This window comes from Coregonus lavaretus, assembly GCF_964263955.1.
Source record: "Coregonus lavaretus genome assembly, chromosome: 28".
In the NCBI taxonomy this organism is placed as follows: domain Eukaryota; kingdom Metazoa; phylum Chordata; class Actinopteri; order Salmoniformes; family Salmonidae; genus Coregonus; species Coregonus lavaretus.
In genome coordinates, this window is record NC_140015.1 from 34,008,249 (window position 1) to 34,023,667 (window position 15,419).

The window sequence follows — 15,419 nt, forward strand, 5'->3', positions numbered from 1 at the left end:
TAGTCATCTTCATGCCATTTTAGGAATCGGTTTCTGTGGATTCATGGCTGGTTTTGAGTTTACGTCTACAGTCGTGGTCAAAAGTTTTGAGAATGACACATGTATTGGTCTTCACAAAGTTTGCTGCTTCAGTGTTATGAGATATTTTTGTCAGATGTTACTATGGTATACTGAAGTATAATTACAAGCATTCCTTAAGTGTCAAAGGCTTATATTGACAATTACAGTGGACGTCGGAAGATTACATATACTTAGGTTGGAATCATTAAAACTTGTTTTTCAACCACTCCACAAATATCTTGTTAACTAACTATAGTTTTCGCAAGTCGGTTAGGACATCTACTTTGTGCATGACACAAGTAATTTTTCCAACAATTGTTTACAGAGATTTTACTTATAATTCATTGTATCACAATTCCAGTGGGTCAGAAGTTTACATACACTAAGTTGACTGTGCCTTTAAACAGCTTGGAAAATTCCAGAAAATGATGTCATGGCTTTAGAAGCTTCTGATAGGCTAATTGACATCATTTGAGTCAATTGGAGGTGTACCTGTGGATGTATTTCAAGGCCTACCTTCAAACTCAGTGTCTCTTTGCTTGACATTATGGGAAAATCAAAAGAAATCAGCCAAGACCTCAGAAAATTTTTTGTAGACCTCCACAAGTCTGGTTCATCCTTGGGAGCAATTTCCAAACGCCTGAAGGTACCACATTCATCTGTACAAACAATAGTACGCAAGTATAAACACCATGGGACCACGCAGCCGTCATACCGCTCAGGAAGGAGACGCGTTCTGTGTCCTAGAGATGAACGTACTTTGGTGCGAAAAATGCAAATCAATCCCAGAACAACAGCAAAGGATCTTGTGAAGATGCTGGAAGAAACAGGTACAAAGGTATCTATATCCACAGTAAAACAAGTCCTATATCGACATAACCTGAAAGGCCGCTCAGCAAGGAAGAAGCCACTGTTCCAAAACCGCCATAAAAAAGCCAGACTACGGTTTGCAACTGCACATGGGGACAAAGATCGTACTTTTTGGAGAAATGTCCTCTGGTCTGATAAAACAAAAATAGAACTGTTTGGCCATAATGACCATCGTTATGTTTGGAGGAAAAAGGGGGCAGCTTGCAAGCCGAAGAACACCATCCCAACCGTGAAGCACGGGGGTGGCAGCATCATGCTGTGGGGGTGCTTTGCTGCAGGAGGGACTGGTGCACTTCACAAAATAGATGGCATCATGAGGAAGGAAAATTATGTGGATATTTTGAAGCAACATCTCAAGACATCAGTCAGGAAGTTAAAGCTTGGTCGCAAATGGGTCTTCCAAATAGACAATGACCCCAAGCATACTTCCAAAGTTGTGGCAAAATGGCTTAAGGACAACAAAGTCAAGGTATTGGAGTGGTCATCACGAAGCCCTGACCTCAATCCTATAGACAATATGTGGGCAGAACTGAAAAAGCGTGTGCGAGCAAGGAGGCCTACAAACCTGACTCAGTTACACCAGCTCTGTCAGGAAAAATGGGCCAAAATTCACCCAACTAATTGTGGGAAGCTTGTGGAAGGCTACCCAAAACATTTGACCCAAGTTAAACAATTTAAAGTCAATGCTACCAAATACTAATTGAGTGTATGTAAACTTCTGACCCACTGGGAATGTGATGAAAGAAATAAAAGCTGAAATAAATAATTATCTCTATTATTATTCTGACATTTCACATTCTTAAAATAAAGTCGTGATCCTAACTGACCTAAGACAGGGAATTTTTACTAGGATTAAATGTCAGGAATTGTGAAAAACTGAGTTTAAATGTATTTGGCTAAGATGTATGTAAACTTCCGACTTCAACTGTACATTAAGTTTATGCAAAGAGTCAATATTTGCAGTGTTGACCCTTCTTTTTCAAGACCTCTGCAATCCGCCCTGGCATGCTGTCAATTAATTTCTGAGCCACATCCTGACTGATGGCAGCCCATTCTTGCATAATCAATGCTTGGAGTTTGTCAGAATTTGTGGGTTTTTGTTTGTCCACCCGCCTCTTGAGGATCGACCACAAGTTCTCAATGGGATTAAGGTATGGGGAGTTTCCTGGCCATGGACCCAACATTTCGATGTTTTGTTCCCCGAGCCACTTAGTTATCACTTTTGCCTTATGGCAAGGTGCTCCATCATGCTGGAAAAGGCCTTGGTTGTCACCAAACTGTTCTTGGATGGTTGGGAGAAGTTGCTCTCGGAGGATGTGTTGGTACCATTCTTTATTCATGGCTGTGTTCTTAGGCAAAATTGTGAGTGAGCCCACTCCCTTGGCTGAGAAGCAACAATCGGAAAGGGGATTCATCAGAGTAAATTACTTTACCCCAGTCCTCAGCAGTCCAATCCCTGTACCTTTTGCAGAATATCAGTCTGTCCCTGATGTTTTTCTTGAAGAGAAGTGGCTTCTATGCTGCCCTTCTTGACACCAGGCCATCCTCCAAAAGTCTTCGCCTCATTGTGCGTGCAGATGCACTCACACCTGTCTGCTGCCATTCCTGTGCAAGCTCTGCACTGGTGGTGCCCCGATCCCGCAGCTGAATCAACTTTAGGAGACGGTCCTTGCGCTTGCTGGACTTTCTTGGGCGCCCTGACGACTTCTTCACAACAATTGAACCTCTCTCCTTGAAGTTGATTTAGGTGCAATCTTACTAGCAGCAATATCCTTGCCTGTGAAGCCCTTTTTGTGCAAAGCAATGATGACGGCACGTGTTTCCTTGCAGGTAAACATGGTTAACAGAGGAAGAACAATGATTTCAAGCACCACCCTCCTTTTAAAGCTTCCAGTCTGTTATTCTAACTCAATCAGCATGACAGAGTGATCTCCAGCCTTGTCCTTGTCAACACTCTCACCTATGTTAACGAGAGAATCACTGACATGATGGCAGCTGGTTCTTTTGTGGCAGGGCTGAAATGCAGTGGAAATGTTTTTTTGGGGATTAAGTTCATTTTCATGGCAAATCAAACCATCATCAAAACTGTGGCAGCAGACTTTGTGAAAATTAGTATTTGTGTCATTCTCAAAACTTTTGACCACGACTGTACATGCTCTTGAAATGGAGACGTCACTGAAATTGCTGGATTCCGGTGAGTTGTCAAGAGAGCGGCAATAAAACGCCAAGATGCAACTCTACCTCCAGCTAGTGTTCAAGATTATTCATCTGAAGTAGAGGTGAAGGGAGTAGAGCCATGTTATTTATAGCTAAAGACATAGCTCTGGAAGGGAGGACTGTAGGTGAGAAGATGTAGTACCCGTGCAGTGTGTAACTAATGCCCCCCCCCCCCAGACCATATATCATCAAGTTGCGGGTAGGCTAAAATAGGAATAATCTTTCTTGATGCAGTTGTCAATGTTTTGACTTGGGTGATTGGATACTATAGCAATCATGTTCACTGCACAGCCTGGTCTCAGAGCATTTCATATTATTCTGTACGTAAATCCGATACACAGCCATGCAAGTACTGTAGGCTACTTGTCACGCCCTGGCTCTGGGGACTCTTAAAGGTTGAGCCAGGGTGTGGATTTTCATTGTTTAATTTCTATGTTTGAGTTTCTAGATCGTGTTGATCTATGTTGGCCAGGGTGGTTCCCAATCAGAGACAGCTGTAGCTCGTTGTCTCTGATTGGGGACCATACTTAGGCAGCCTGTTTGGCACTAGTCGTTGTGGGATCTTGATCCGTAAAGGTTTGTGTTGTGTATTAACCTCAGGACTTCACGTATCGTTGTTTATTGTTTTTGTTCGTGTAAGTACAAATAAAGTATGTACGCTTATCACGCTGCGCCTTGGTCCGCTTCATCAATTAACAATCGTGACACTACTGTAATGCTCTATTGTTTGCCGTTATCAGAGTCTGTTTAAGATCTAGTGCAGTCAAACAGTTGTCATTGCATAACAATACAGTGAAATCAGGTGAACATTTAAATGTTTGTATCAGAGAGAGAGAGTGAGAGAGAGCAAGAGACTGGAACCGTGAGACAGAGGGAAAGGCAGAAGGACAGACAGGCTGACTGACAGAATAACATAATATTTTGGGATGTAGACCTAATTCCCTGACCTTCATGTCCTGCCTTGTGTGAGTTCCCCAGGCTCTCTCTCTCTCCCTGGCACACTGCCCATCTGACAAATGCCAGTTTATAGCTTTACCTACCTCAACAGAGTGAGACCTGCATCTAATCTTAATGTAGGTTGTAATAGAGTCTCCATAAGTTTATTGTGACCACTGACCAGGAATACAATACAGACAATTTATGATTCCTTAATGCTATGACTCATTCAAGTGGACATGCCCTACCATCTATGCAATATTAATCCTCTGGTTCCATCCTCTGTAGCAGTTACTATGCTGTACAAGTCAGCGCTCGAAGTCAAGTAGTCATAGCCTTATTTATTTTCAGGGTAATAATGAATATGTGCAATGAATAGCAACTGCATGGATTTTGAAAAGACTTAAGAGGGTCCAGTCAACATAAAATATATTGTATTCCGTCTTTAAATCATTTAATTAGAACTATCCTTAGAACTATATTTCATCAGGAGTGATGTGCTATCAATGATGCAGATCAGACGGCCGGTTTAGCCTGTGGAGCCAGTCTGCTCTGTATGGAGACGATAGATACTCCAGGGTTGTATTCATTAGGCACCAAATGGAAGAAAAACAGACTGAAACAGGGACGGACTGCTTGGAATTGTCCAATAAGAAGCTCTCATTTTCATTTTCATGCAAAACGGTAAAACAATTTTTTGTTACATGCCCTAATGAACATAACCCAAGGCTGAGTGCTGAGCACACCCACACGTTCCCATGGTGACTCAGCTATGAGCTCATCTCTAGATCCGAGGTCACAGAGTTCACAGTTATGTCATGTCCTGCTTGGCTTTTGAAAGAAATACAGTATCTACAAGGTAGAATTTATTCAGATGTTTCTCTGATGCTAGTAGCAGTATCTGGTCAGTATAGGGACTGTGCAGGCCTCTTGGGGTTGCATCCATATCTTCTTTATTCAATTCAGTCTTCCATCGGTTTGGGTTGTTGGGATCAGGGATGATGTGAGTGTTTCCTTTAGTAGATTTTAAACAAAAGATACAACAGATAGGCTGTTTAGAAAGAAATGTGCTTTGCCAACATTGGGTGACTGACACTTTACCATGTATCCCAGAATTTCCAAATGAGAAGTTATGTGTATTTCGGTGAAGCTGTTAGTATGAGCAAACTGATAGTGAAAACATTGCATGCAGTGTCAGGTAATTTTTTTAACTCACTGCATGGCTTTTGTCGGTTGTCTGTCTGTCTGTCTGTCTGTCTGTCTGTCTGTCTGTCTGTCTGTCTGTCTGTCTGTCTGTCTGTCTGTCTGTCTGTCTGTCTGTCTGTCTGTCTGTCTGTCTGTCTGTCTGTCTGTCTGTCTGTCTGTCTGTCTGTCTGTCTGTCTGTCTGTCTGTCTGTCTGTCTGTCTGTCTGTCTGTCTGTCTGTCTGTCTGTCTGTCTGTCTGTCTGTCTGTCTGTCTGTCTGTCTGTCTGTCTGTCTGTCTGTCTGTCTGTCTGCCTGCCTGCCTGCCTGTCTGCCTGTCTGTCTGTCTGTCTGTCTGTCTGTCTGTCTGTCTGTCTGTCTGTCTTTCTTTCTTTCTTTCTTTCTAATCTCACAGCATGGCTGGTGTACTGAGTGTACTGTCTGGGTTTGTGCCATTACTTTCTGTAATTGAGAGAAGAGATGGTTGGTTGAGAAATGGGAATCAGTAAGAAAATAAGTCAGTAAATAAGTCAATAACAGGAAGATGTGAAGGTTGGTTGGTCTGTCAGACAATGTCCCTCTTTATGCTTTCACTTTGTCTTCTCCATTCTCTTTTCCCCATCTGTCTCTTTTCTGTTCTCTCCTCTCATGCCTCTTGTCAGTGGCTCCTCCTCTATCTCTCAATATCTTTGCCATCCCCCACCCTCCCTATCTCTGTGGCATTTACCATAGACATAAATCCACTCACTGAGTGACTTGTCTTTTTGCAGGTTTATGATAATCTCGCACGATCCCTTTAATTAGGTGATGTACTGTATATCCCCCACTATCCCTTTAATTAGTAGATGTTCAGTACCAGTCAAAAGTTTGCACACACCTACTCATTCAAGGGTTTTTCTTTATTTTTACTATTTTCTACATTGTAGAATAATAGTGAAGACATCAAAACTATGAAATAACACATATGGAATCATGTAGTAACCAAAAAAGTGTTAAACAAATCAAAATATGTTTTATATTTTATATTCTTCAAAGTAGCCACCCTTTGCCTTGATGACAGCTTTGCACACTCTTGGCATTCTCTCAACCAGCTTCACCTGGAATGTTTTTCCAACAGTCTTGAAGGAGTTCCCACTTATGCTGAGCACTTGTTGGCTGCTTTTCCTTCACTCTGCGGTCCAACTCATTCCAAACCATCTCAATTGGGTTGAGGTCGGGTATTGTGGAGGCCAGGTCACCTGATGCAACACTCCATCACTCTCCTTCTTGGTCAAATAGCACTTACACAGCCTGGAGGTTTGTTGGGTCATTGTCCTGTTGAAAAACAAATGATAGTCCTACTAAGCGCAAACCAGATGGGATGGTGTATTGCTGCAGAGTGCTGTGGTAGCCATGCTGGTTAAGTGTGCCTTGAATTCTAAATAAATCACAGAAATTGTCACCAGCAAAGCACCCCCACACCATCACACCTCCTCCTCCTTGCTTCACGGTGGGAACCACATATGCGGAGATCATTCGTTCACCTACTCTGCGTCTCACAAAAACATGGCGTTTGGAGCCAAAAATCTCAAATTTGGACTCATCAGACCAAAAAACAGATTTCCACCAGTCTAATGTCCATTGCTTGTGTTTCTTGGCCCAAGCAAGTCTCTTCTTCTTATTGGTGTCCTTTAGTAGTGGTTTCTTTGCAGCAATTCGACCATGAAGGCCTGATTCACACAGTCTCCTCTGAACAGTTGATGTTGAGATGTGTCTGTTACTTGAACTCTGTGAAGCATTTATTTGGGCTGCAATTTCTGAGGCTGGTAACTCTAAAGAACTTATCCTCTGCAGCAGAGATAACTCTGGTTCTTCCTTTCCTGTGGCGGTCCTCATGAGAGAAAGTTTCATCATAGCGCTTGATGGTTTTTGCAACTGCACTTGAAGAAACTTTCAAAGTTCTTGAAATGTTCCGTATTGACTGACCTTCATGTCTTAAAGTAATGATGGACTGTCGTTTCTCTTTGCTTATTTGAGCTGTTCTTGCCATAATATGGACTTAGTCTTTCACCAAATAGTGCTGTCTTCTGTATACCACCCCTACAGTGGCTTGTGAAAGTATTCACCCCCATTGGCATTTTTCCTATTTTGTTGCCTTACAACCTGGAATTAAAATGGATTTTTTGGGGGTTTGTATCATTTGATTTACACAACATGCCTACCACTTTGAAGATGCAAAATATTTTTTATTGTGAAACAAACTTGAAATACGACAAAAAAACAGAAAACTTGAGCGTGCATAACTATTCACCCCCCCAAAGTCAATACTTTGTAGAGCCACCTTTTGCAGCAATTACAGCTGCAAGTCTCTTGAGGAATGTCTCTATAAGCTTGGCACATCAAGCCACTGGGATTTTTGCCCATTCTTCAAGGCAAAACTGCTCCAGCACCTTCAAGTTGGATGGGTTCCGCTGGTGAGGTCTGGGCTTTGACTAAGCCATTCCAAGACATTTAAATGTTTCCCCTTAAACCACTCGAGTGTTGCTTTAGCAGTATGCTTAGGGTCATTGTATTGCTGGAAGCTGAACCTCCGTCCCAGTCTCAAATCTCTGGAAGACTGAAACAGGTTTCCCTCAAGAATTTCCCTGTATTTAGCGCCATCCATCATTCTTTCAATTATGACCAATTTCCCAGTCCCTGCCGATGAAAAACATCCCCACAGCATGATGCTGCCACCACCATGCTTCACTGTGGGGATGGTGTTCTCAGGGTGATGAGAGGTGTTGGGTTTGCGCCAGACATAGCATATTCCTTGATGGCCAAAAAGCTAAATTTATGTCTCATCTGACCAGAGTACCTTCTTCCATATGTTTGGGGAGTCTCCCACATGCCTTTTGGCGAATAACTAAACGTGTTTGCTTATTTTTTTCTTTAAGCAACGGCTTTTTTCTGGCCACTCTTCTGTAAAGCACAGCTCTGTGGAGTGTACGGCTTAAAGTGGTCCTATGGACAGATACTTCAATCTCCGCTGTGGAACTTTGCAGCTCCTTCAGGGTTCTTTGGTCTCTTTGTTGCCTCTCTGATTAATGCCCTCCTTGCCTGGTCCATGAGTTTTGGTGGGCGGCCCTCTCTTGGCAGGTTTGTTGTGGTGCCATATTCTTTCAATTTTTTAATCATGGATTTTATGGTGCTCCGTGGGATGTTCAAAGTTTCAGATATTTTTTTATAACCCAACCCTGATCTGTACATCTCCACAACTCTGTCCCTGACCTGTTTGGAGAGCTCCTTGGTCTTCATGGTTCTGCTTGCTTGGTGGTGCCCCTTGCTTAGTGGTGTTGCAGACTCTGGGGCTTTTCAGAACAGGTGTATAGATACTGAGATCATGTGACATATCATGTGACACTTAGATTGCACACAGGTGGACTTTATTTAACTAATTATGTGACTTCTGAAGGTAATTGGTTGCACCAGATCTTATTTAGGGTCTTCATAGCAAAGGGGGTGAATACATATGCACGCACCACTTTTCCGTTATTTATTTTTCCATTTCACTTCACCAATTTTGACAATTTTGTGTATGTCCATTACATGAAATAAAAATAAAAATCCATTTAAATTACAGTTTGTAATGCAACAAAATAGGAAAAACGCCAAGGTAGGTGAATACTTTTGCAAGGCACTGTACCTTGTCACAACACAACTGATTGGCTCAAATGCATTAAGAAGGAAATAAATTCCACATATTAACTTTTAACAAGGCACACCTGTTAATTGAAATGCATTCCAGGTGACTACCTCATGAAGCTGGTTGAGAGAATGCCAAGAGTGTGCAAAGCTGTCATTAAGGCAAAGGGTGGCTACTTTGAATAATCTCAAATATTTGTTTAAGACTTTTTTGGTTACTACATGATTCCATATGTGTTCTTTCATACTTTTGATGTCTTCACTATTATTCTACAATGTAGAAAATAGTACAAATAAAGGAAAACCCTTGAATGAGTAGGTGTGTTCAAACTTTTGACTGGTACTGTATATCGCAGTGCAACAGTGGCAGGCTACTTAATGATATCATATTTTTGTACAATGTCTCTAATGATTATACCCTGGTGTGTTGCTTGGCTGAGTTAGATGTATCTAATGGTTATACCCTGGTGTGTTGCTTGGCTGAGTTAGATGTATCTAATGGTTATACCCTGGTGTGTTGCTTGGCTGAGTTAGATGTATCTAATGGTTATACCCTGGTGTGTTGCTTGGCTGAGTTAGATGTATCTAATGGTTATACCCTGGTGTGTTGCTTGGCTGAGTTAGATGTATCTAATGGTTATACCCTGGTGTGTTGCTTGGCTGAGTTAGATGTATCTAATGGTTATACCCTGGTGTGTTGCTTGGCTGAGTTAGATGTATCTAATGGTTATACCCTGGTGTGTTGCTTGGCTGAGTTAGATGAGTTAGATGTATCTAATGGTTATACCCTGGTGTGTTGCTTGGCTGAGTTATATGTATCTAATGGTTATACCCTGGTGTGTTGCTTGGCTGAGTTACATTAGTTAGATGTCTCTAATGGTTATACCCCGATGTGTTGCTTGGCTGAGTTACATTAGTTAGATTGTGTGTGTGTGTGTGTGTGTGTCTCCCTCTCTCTCAGTGTATGGGGTGTGTGTGTGTGTGTCACTCTCTCTGTGTGTATGGTGTGTGTGTGTGTGAGATATGGGAAGGGGGGGGGGGGGTATTTACTAACGCTGATACAATGACTGCAGCCTCCATAGAAAACCACTTGTTCTAGTTCTATGACCTAATTATAAACAGCAGCCACTGAAACCAAAACAGACTAAAAGCATCTCACACAACAACGCTGGCCAGACATACAGTATACAAACAATGTACTTAGGCATAGCTAGAAAAGGACATATACCACATTCTTCTAAAGTCTTCCGTTGCTTTGATCATATTTTAACGACAGGCTCTGCCTTTTCCATCAAAGCTGTTGGGGCCAGAAGGATGTTGGGGCCAGACTTTGTAAAACAGAATATAGGCCCTAAAGTCCTAGAATGACACTAGAATGTGTTTCATATCACTCTTTCTTGGCTCCCTGGTATTAAAGCTACATTTCATGCAAACATACTGAGCTACATGAGAGTCTTTTTAGGGAAAATACTTACAGAAAGCTATACCATATCTTGTTACAGCAGAGCAGTATGTTTCCCAGGGGGCCGTGGGGCTCTATAGATTCCCTATGTCCGTCCGTCTGTCCTTTTGTCTGTCCAGCCGTCCATTTGTCTGTCTGTCTGTCTGACCATTTGTCTGTCTGTCTGTGTGTCTGTGTGTCTGTGTGTCTGTGTGTCTGTCTGTCTGTCTGTCTGTCTGTCTGTCTGTCTGTCTGTCTGTCTGTCTGTCTGTCTGTCTGTTTGTCTGTCTGTCTGTCTGTTTGTCTGTCTGTCTGTCTGTAGATGATGCAGTGGAATACTGATAGTGGTAAAGGTGCAGGTTGCAGGTTTCGTTGATTGAGGTCACCAAATACTGTCTGTATGAAGAGAAACACTTGTATTGTTGTACAATTCTCTTGGCGTATCAATATCTTATTCATAACAGAAGGAAAGGTATGTGTTTCCTTCGTACTCCTCTGCCAATAGCAGGCATAAGAGGCTGGCTGAAGTTGAGTTGCTACACCAGATGAACCCATAGTGGCTGTATGTATTGTGATCAGTAAATATATTCAGGGAGACCTCCCCAACCGACCACTGTTTGTTTCTGGCGTCTATGTCAGGAGCAGCGTTGAGCCACATATAGTGTCTATGGGAAACGCTACCCCATAACGATGACTCAAGGTGAGTCTCTGTGGCGCCCGATAGACTCTGTCACCTCTCCTGTTCCCCACCCTTTCCCCATAGCTATCAGACAGATAGGAGAACCACCCTCCCCTCCCCTCCCTCCCCTCCCCTCCCTCCCCACACCAGCCCCCACAGGAGGACAGTCTCGTACTAGCAGACGTTTAGCCCAACACTCTGATGTGAGCGCTAATGGTCTGATTGATGTTCACCGGTTACTATGAAGCCATGCGTCACAACTCTGGAAATTAGTTTACCTTAGCTTCATTTGTTTGCTCTGAGGACACTGCTATGAGACTCTGCTCTGAAATCTAGGTCAGTGAGGAGGAGAATACACACTGTATGGGGTCAGACTGATGGCTGATGGGTAGACTAGGGAGCTACAGGTGACCTGCTGTCTCGTTGTTGAGTTGAACACAGCTTTATTGTATTCATTAGGCCACACAACGGAAAACACTTTAAAACGCTTTGCAACGGAAAACAAAAATTAGCATTTCTAATTGGACAAGTCCAGGTAGTCCCTCCATTTTTCAGTCAGTTTTTTTTCTCAGTTTGGTGTCTAATGAAGACATCTGGGATACAGTGTCCTGACTGCTGTCCTGCAGATATAGAAGAGAGATGTGTTCCCCAGACTAAGGGAGCTCCCAGGTAGTCTTAAAGGAGACTGCTGGAGCTGATTGGGATCTCTCCTTTCCTCTCTCCCAGTCTCCCATCTTCCATGTCCTAGCCCAGAGTCTCTGTGTCTGTCTGTCTGTCTGTGTGTCTGTCTGTCCGTCCATCTATCTATCTGGCTGGCAGTGTCCTCCACAGGGACTCAGGCTGAGGGGATGAAGGCCTCACATTCCTTTGATTGTGTGTCTTCTAGATGTAGTCCACTCTCTAGAGACGTTTCTTTTTCTGCCTCATGTCTGTCTGTCTGCCTGTCTGTATGCCTGTCTGTCTGTCTGTCTCTGCCTGCCTGTCTGTCTGTCTGTATGTCTGTCTGTCTGTCTCTGCCTGCCTGCCTGCCTGCCTGTCTCTGTCTGCTTCTGTCTGTCTGTCTGTCCTCCCTCTTTTTCATACAAACTCTCTTTGTCATTGTATGACAGTAACAAAGTATTCACCAAATCTCATTCTCTTCTGAACCAATAAAGTCTTCTTCTTGTAGCATGGTGTTGTACTTATTTATTTACTATGAAGATACTGTACATGTAGACAGGAAGTAGCAGACACAGATTATCTACAGTGCTCAATGAGAACTAGAACTATAAGGCCCAGTGCAGTCATTTCCCTGTGTTTTATATATATTTCCACGATATGAGGTTGGAATAATACTGTGAAGTATGATAATGCCCTTTTAGTGGAAGAGCTGTTTGAAAAGACCGCCTGAAATGTCAGCCTGTTTTGATGGGATGTAGTTTTGACCTGCCTGGTGTCATTACCTGCTAAGAAGCTATTTTGGTTCCTTTTGACCATTTTAATTGAAAACAATCACAGTAAGGTGACAGAAATGCTATGATATTGAGATAAAAACGGCTGCATTGGACCTTTAAGATATCAGTCTAGAGGTCTGTGGTAACCACCTCATGGTAGTAGTGGCCTATTCTATCTCTGTTAGTCTGAGGCAGCCTTAAAATGAACTTCCCCATTTGTAGTACTGTCATTGTTGCTGTGAACTAAGGGTGTGTCCTGTGTGCATGTGTGTGTTCTCTCTCTCTGTGCGTGTGTGTGTTTTTCAGACCCGGAGTGGGCATCCTACACCCTGGGTGTGTTTGTGTGTCAGAGCTGCTCGGGCCTCCATAGAAACATCTCCCAGATCAGCAAAGTAAAGTCTGTCCTGCTGGACCCATGGAGTGATGCAGAGGTAGAGGTGAGTCTGTCCTGCTGGACCCATGGAGTAGTGCAGAGGTAGAGGTGAGTCTGTCCTGCTGGACCCATGGAGTAGTGCAGAGGTAGAGGTGAGTCTGTCCTGCTGGACCCATGGAGTGATGCGGAGGTAGAGGTGAGTCTGTCCTGCTGGACCCATGGAGTAGTGCAGAGGTAGAGGTGAGTCTGTCCTGCTGGACCCATGGAGTGATGCGGAGGTAGAGGTGAGTCTGTCCTGCTGGACCCATGGAGTAGTGCAGAGGTAGAGGTGAGTCTGTCCTGCTGGACCCATGGAGTGGTGCGGAGGTAGAGGTGAGTCTGTCCTGCTGGACCCATGGAGTAGTGCAGAGGTAGAGGTGAGTCTGTCCTGCTGGACCCATGGAGTAGTGCAGAGGTAGAGGTGAGTCTGTCCTGCTGGACCCATGGAGTAGTGCAGAGGTAGAGGTGAGTCTGTCCTGCTGGACCCATGGAGTAGTGCGGAGGTAGAGGTGAGTCTGTCCTGCTGGACCCATGGAGTAGTGCAGAGGTAGAGGTGAGTCTGTCCTGCTGGACCCATGGAGTGGTGCAGAGGTAGAGGTGAGTCTGTCCTGCTGGACCCATGGAGTAGTGCAGAGGTAGAGGTGAGTCTGTCCTGCTGGACCCATGGAGTGGTGCGGAGGTAGAGGTGAGTCTGTCCTGCTGGACCCATGGAGTAGTGCAGAGGTAGAGGTGAGTCTGTCCTGCTGGACCCATGGAGTAGTGCAGAGGTAGAGGTGAGTCTGTCCTGCTGGACCCATGGAGTGGTGCAGAGGTAGAGGTGAGTCTGTCCTGCTGGACCCATGGAGTAGTGCAGAGGTAGAGGTGAGTCTGTCCTGCTGGACCCATGGAGTGATGCGGAGGTAGAGGTGAGTCTGTCCTGCTGGACCCATGGAGTAGTGCAGAGGTAGAGGTGAGTCTGTCCTGCTGGACAGTGGCGGCTCCTGAAAAAATTCTCAGGAGGGGCAATTTTTCTGATGATTTAGGTGACCTACACACGTGCACGAGTCCGTGCACGCGATTCCAGATATCTTTACCTCTGAATAAACTGCCTTTATTATACCATATCCACCCTGTCCAAAGTCTCTACTTGGTCTCAGTTCTCCAGTAAACTTGTGATTATCAACAGTACACAACGGTAACAAACAATTGGGGGAACTCACGGGGCAGATAGTAACCACTTAAAAGGAAGCGATTCCCAAACCTTCCATAACAAAGCCATCACCTACAGAGCCCCAGGACAACAACAACAACAACAACACAATTAGACCCAACCAAATCATGAGAAAACAAAAAGAGAATTACTTGACACATTGGAAAGAACAAACAAAAAAACAGAGCAAACTAGAATGCTATTTGGCCCTAAACAGAGAGTACACAGTGGCAGAATACCTGACCACTGTGACTGACCCAAACTTAATGAAAGCTTTGACTATGTACAGACTCAGTGACCATAGCCTTGCTATTGAGAAAGGCCGCCGTAGGCAGACCTGGCTCTCAAGAGAAGACAGGCTATGTGCACACTGCCCACAAAATGAGGTGGAAACTGAGCTGCACTTCCTAACCTCCTGCCAAATGTATGACCATATTAGAGACACATATTTCCCTCAGATTACAGCGATCCACAAAGAATTCGAAAACAAACCCAATTTTGATAAACTCCCTTATCTACTGGGTGAAAAACCACAGTGTGCCATCACAGCTGCAAGATTTGTGACCTGTTGCCACAAGAAAAGGGCAACCAGTGAAGAACAAACACCATTGTAAATACAACCCATATTTATGTTTATTTATTTTCCCATTTGTACTTTAACTATTTGCACATTGTAACAACACTGTATATATACATAATATGACATTTGAAATGTCTTTATTCTTTTGAAACTTCTGAGTGTAATGTTTACTGTTAATATTTATTGTTTATTTCACTTTTGTTTACTATCTACTTCCCTTGCTTTGGCAATGTTAACACACGTTTCCCATGCCAATAAAGCCCTTAAATTGAATTGAATTGATAGTAAGGTCGCAATGACACAGAAAGCAGTTCAATGTCGGGGTACAGAGTCGCTCTCTTACCAGGATCGCGGTCCGCTCTGACCAGGGTGAAGGTGGCCGGCTCCACTTCTCTGTCCGGGACTCATCCAGCCAAGTCTCCCAGCTGTATTGGGATTCAGCTGCCAGCAGCGTTTTCATTATTTAGTCCGTTCGTAGCGGGTATGTACACGATCAACAAGATCAGTCCAAAACCAACCACTGGAAATCCATGGTTGGCAGAATGTTTGTAAACTAAGTCTACAAATTAAAAACATAAAATAACGCCGCACTGCAGGTCGCAACAGAGACGCTTCTAGCCGCCATTGTCTTAGTTACGTTCAACGTTACGTCACGTATGACGAAAGCGCGTAAGTGCAAGCCCACAGACACCCATAGAGAATGTATTGAAAGCTTTGAAATGTGAAAAAAATAGATTTTACATGACAGGCTATGAGA

At 43.6% G+C, this 15,419-nt stretch overlaps 1 pseudogene across 1 annotated transcript in view; it reads left to right on the forward strand.

The window, feature by feature from the left end:
* The window catches only part of LOC311103239 (arf-GAP with dual PH domain-containing protein 1-like), a 73,038-nt pseudogene that overhangs the window by 45,784 nt on the left and 11,835 nt on the right, over positions 1-15,419 (forward strand). Inside the window, exon 2 of the transcript in view lies at positions 12,788-12,918. The product of the transcript in view is annotated as an arf-GAP with dual PH domain-containing protein 1-like (transcript). The remainder of the gene's footprint in view (positions 1-12,787; positions 12,919-15,419) is intronic.